This window comes from Alligator sinensis, unplaced genomic scaffold (assembly GCF_000455745.1).
Source record: "Alligator sinensis unplaced genomic scaffold, ASM45574v1 scaffold199_1, whole genome shotgun sequence".
Classification (NCBI taxonomy): domain Eukaryota; kingdom Metazoa; phylum Chordata; order Crocodylia; family Alligatoridae; genus Alligator; species Alligator sinensis.
In genome coordinates, this window is record NW_005842008.1 from 2,431,130 (window position 1) to 2,435,780 (window position 4,651).

At 42.7% G+C, this 4,651-nt stretch overlaps 1 protein-coding gene across 5 annotated transcripts in view; it reads right to left on the reverse strand.

Moving 5' to 3' along the window:
• ARHGAP29 (Rho GTPase activating protein 29) overlaps positions 1 to 4,651 on the reverse strand; it is a 160,462-nt gene that overhangs the window by 152,519 nt on the left and 3,292 nt on the right. For 4 of the 5 annotated variants that reach the window (XR_003093620.1, XM_025201909.1, XM_025201908.1 and 1 more), the window contains exon 2: positions 1,577 to 1,633. The exons of the other annotated variant lie outside the window; for it this stretch is intronic. The gene's annotated coding sequence lies outside the window, so the exon portion shown is untranslated. The remainder of the gene's footprint in view (positions 1 to 1,576; positions 1,634 to 4,651) is intronic. 5 annotated transcript variants of the gene reach the window in all.

A 4,651-nucleotide genomic window follows, 5' to 3' on the forward strand; every position in this document is an offset into this window, starting at 1 on the left:
TCTTTCCTGCCTATGCAGGGGGTCAGACTCGATGATCTATTGAGGTCCCTTCTGACCCTAACATCTATGAATCTATGATGAGTTGTATTTAAGTGTATCTATGCAAGAATAGTGGGGGGAAATGGGTTTAGCTCAAATAGGGCTCAACTCATAGGCAGATTAACTCAATGGGCCAGCAGGGCCCGGGTCCAGGGGCCCCTGCCAATCAGGGGCCCCCAGATGCCTGGGTTTCCATGGGAAACTGCGGGTGTCCCTTGCAGGAGAGCAGTATTCCAGCCTGCAATGGGTCCTGCTTGGGTTTGCTGGGAAATGCAGGGGAGGCACCAGCCTCTTCCCAGTGGGGAACCTGGGCCAGGGCTGGGAGTGCTGTGGCTCTGCAGGTGGCCCCCCATGCCTCTTGGGATTGGTGGCTACAGGGGGGCTAAGGCAAATTTTTGGGGTGACTACAGCCCCCCCTCCAAGCCCTCCCTAGCACAGCCCCTCTGTATGTGTATGGCTGTATGTGGCTAGGAACACAGCTGGGCAGCCAACTTCCTGCAGGTAAATTGAATTGGGGGAAGTTGGGCGGAGGAGGGAAGGAGCATGGGGCAGGCAGATTGACACCCCACAGGGAGGGATGGAGTGGGGCAGGGTCTGGGGGCACTGTCCAACCAGGGTGGTACATAGGACCCAGAGCTGGGGCAGGGAGTGGGATGGAGCTACAGGCAGCTCATCCAGGGAAGGAGGGGGGAAGGGGGAGCCCCGAGCCCACAGCCCGCATTCACCCTTGCCTGCTGATCTCTGCTTCAGCTCTGGCAGGGGAGAGGGGGCCAGAGGGCAGGGAGGAGAGGTGGGCAGGTGCTGCCCCTCCCCAGCCTGGCCAGGTCCACCCAGCCTTCTTCACAGGAGGCCCGCCCCACCCTTGGCAGTGGCTGCACCAGGAGGGGAAGGGGCCCCTTCCACTCTGGAGTCTAGCTTCTACAGGGTGGGGGGCAGAGGTGGGCTCTAATTTTGTGTTTGCTCAGGGCCCCAGTAAATCTTAATTCGCCTCTAGCTCAATTTCTGGGATTGCCCAGAGAAGCCAGAACGATAACTCCTTACTTTGGCCCAGTCCTACAAAAATTAGAGAACTGTGCTTAGCTTTGAGTATCTGAATCAATGAGACTATTCAAGTGCTTAAAATAATCAAGTACATAAGTGTTCATAAGGAAAGCATAACATTTTAGTAGTAAGGCATGTTCTAATTTTAAGTGCAGCAACTGCAATCAGATTGCAATGTTCATATCTTCTGCCAAGTTATTTAATTTGAATGTCAAATCCAAGGATATTGTTCTTCCACCCACCTGAGGCCCTTTCACAATATTTCTAAGTTACTCTCCCTAATATTTATGTTCAAAGATTTAAATCCTGCCTACAATTAGCATAATGTTCCTTTAATTGCTGTGAAACACATATGGATCCCAGAGCAGATTTGGCTCTGTGGACTAACTGCCAACAGCAAGTAATACAGGTTCTTCTTGTTTTGAGAGAAACCAAATGGTTGTACCTCCTCTTTATTTGTCAGTCTAGACTCTATGTTAAAAATTAATCCACATACCTGCACTATTAGTAGTTGGTGAAAATGCCTCTTAGATTCTTCTATGTTATCCATTCCCTAAAACAAAACGGAGATTCTAGCTTTTCCTTATAGGTCATGGAATAAATTAATGTTTTCTCAAATACTTAATATTTTTTAATTAATGTATGTTTTAAAATGTGCAGACACCACATTGTCAGTTTATGCATAAAATAACAGAATCACCCAGATTCTGCACCCAAGCCTGTACTCTTTTAAAACAGGGACTGTGAATCAACTCTACCTATGGAAAAACACCAAGCAAATATTACCATTCAAGACACAAACTGACAGAATGTCCGGTGTTGTCCTGATAATACTGAGTAACATTAAAAAAACCCACAAACAGACAAGGAGGTTCCTGTTTGTGAAGATATAAGAGAATTCCCAGTTTAATATTTTTGTTAAATAGTCACAAAGTATCCTGAGAGTGCTGCCAAAAGTTATGATTGACTAACAGTTCCCATTATAGAGGATTCTGATTTCAGTTACTTATAATTTTGGAAAACCTTAACTATTTGGTTTAAATTCCCCTGTAATGCATTGTTGCTTCAAGTTTGTTTTTTGTGGGTGGGGGCAGGGAAGATTTAGTAATTCTAGAGCATGAAATTAAGAAAAAGATACTTTGATTTGTTTGTGCTAATAAATGTGCTTATAACCATTTCATTGATAACCCCAGAGAAGAGACTTTTAAATTCTGCATGACAGTTATTCTGCTGTCTGAAACATTCCTTTTGCTGTTCATTTGAAAATTCACCCAGGTTTATCCAGTGTATAGCCCCCCCAAATTTCACTTTATATACGCACAGTTGTTAGAGTTTGGCAGCCATATTCTATGAAGCTCCCTCCAGCTTAGGGTAAGACTTAGAGAAAAGGATAAAACTTTCATTTTAAAGATTATTTGTACTAATTTAGCATGTACTAAAGTAGATTTGTCTTGACTGGAATTGTATAAAGCATTACTTACATGGAGCTAACAATCCTGATCTAACACCACAACTCAAAGATATTCAGGAACCTAATTTCCGTGGATGGGATAGGAAATATTCAAAGAAGTGATACAAAATCCAGCAGAAAAATTTGTTGGAAAGCGTAAGCAAACTAAGAAAAGGAGGACAAATAGCAAAACAGCACTGTAAGAAAGATGTAAACCAGTCTACTTCTGGGAAAGCAGGAACAGTAAAAGTATTATGTAAATAAGTGAAGAAATCATAAAGATTGGACAAGCAAAGGTTTGGGGGATAAGAGACTAAAAAAACAAAGCATCAAAAAAATAAGGTATGGAAACAATATCCATAAATGTAAAGTTGTATGGAAATAGAATCAGGCCACTGACATACAAAGTAAAAATAGCTGCTGGTGAACTAACAGTGGAAACTAGTAGTCATTCCTCATTTCAGGTAAGAGAACAGTGATATAAAACTACCTGTGTATATAAAGACTCCTGAAATGCTGTAAAATCACTGGAAAGACTCCTGAATTCCTGGAAAATTATGCAATTGTTTCAAGGCAAGGCTTGTGTAAAACAAGGGGGCATGTAATCTTATGATCGTGAACTGCACATAAAGCATGTTAGATAAGATAGAGATTGTGGTATTGGATAATCTAGAGTTAAGCTTCTTATGCATATAACTTGAATTAATGATGATACCATTAGAAAATTAATTATGATACTACCTTAGAAAATCAGGACAAGTGACTTAGAATAAACACCCAAAAATGCAGTGTTTGCATCCAGGAAAAAAAGGACAATAGATGAAATACTGAAGTGGTAGTAGGCATAGAAAAAGTAGATTTTTATGCATACATAAGATACTTGATCAAGACTCAGTTTCATCAAGGATCTGTCTGAGTGACAAGACTACACAGAATTTACTATAATTATACACTGACAGAAACATTCTGTTTGGTATCAAAGTGCAAATGCATCAGATTAATATACTGACAAAATTACTTTGTGGACTGGAAGCAAGTGCATTTAGGGAAACAGACACCACTAAAGGAAATGGAGGCCATGGACACAATCTCTGTCCCAAATGGCCCTGCCACTGCTGCTCCCAAGGGCACAGGCCCTAGTAGTTATGCCTCAGAAGACCATAATAGTTGGGTTATTGCAGAAGACAAACAGATGACAGAATGCCAAAGAAAATCATGCAAACACAGCCATGGTCAGTCTGCCCTAGAGGCTGGCAGACAACTAGATGGTTAGATACTGGGGCACAGGGGACCATGGCCAAGCTGGACTTACTGGATAAACAAGCCTGGAAAGGAATGAAAGGTGACACTACACTCTGTATGTCTGCAAAGATGACCTGAGATGAAAAGCAGCAGCAGTTTACTTGTAAAGCTTCAGTGAACCCTTGGAATCAGAACAGCACTCCTTTTTTCACAATTTAAATGATGCAAATTATTTGACTTAAAATGATGGAACTGCCCTTATTTATGTTCCTACAAAATGTATCTGTTGCTATGAGGTCTAAGTATAAATGTGTAAGTAATGCATGTGGTCTACTCGGCAAAAGAGAATAAAACCTTGATGCACATGAATTTACTAACAATATTTTGCATATCTGTCGCATTTTTCTTCTGAGGATCTTAGAGCAAGCATTTTTTGTGATATCTTTTATTGGACCACCTCTACAGTTGGGAGAGCTGTTGGACAAGCTTTTGGGCATCAAGGGCTGTTCTCCAGCTCTCCCAACTACTGTATACACTTGGTCTAATAAAAAATATCACAAAAAATCCTTGCTTCTCCAGCATTTTCATTCTAATATAATAAAAAACCTTAGTGTGTCTGTCTGTCTGTCTGTCCATAACGCTTTATTCATGCTCTGACTGGTTGTCTCGGCAGCCAATCACAATGCTGACTAAAACAACTGATCAGAGTGCTCTGCACAGACAGACACACACGGCACAGCGTCACCATGCTGGCAGAAACTGAGGGGCCGGAGTAGGGGGGTGAGGCCAGTAGTGCTGGTCTGCCCCCCTGGCCCTGCTCCTTGGAGGCGGCGGGAGCGGGGGGGGCTGGCAGTGCAGCACTGGCCTCGGCTCTCTGCT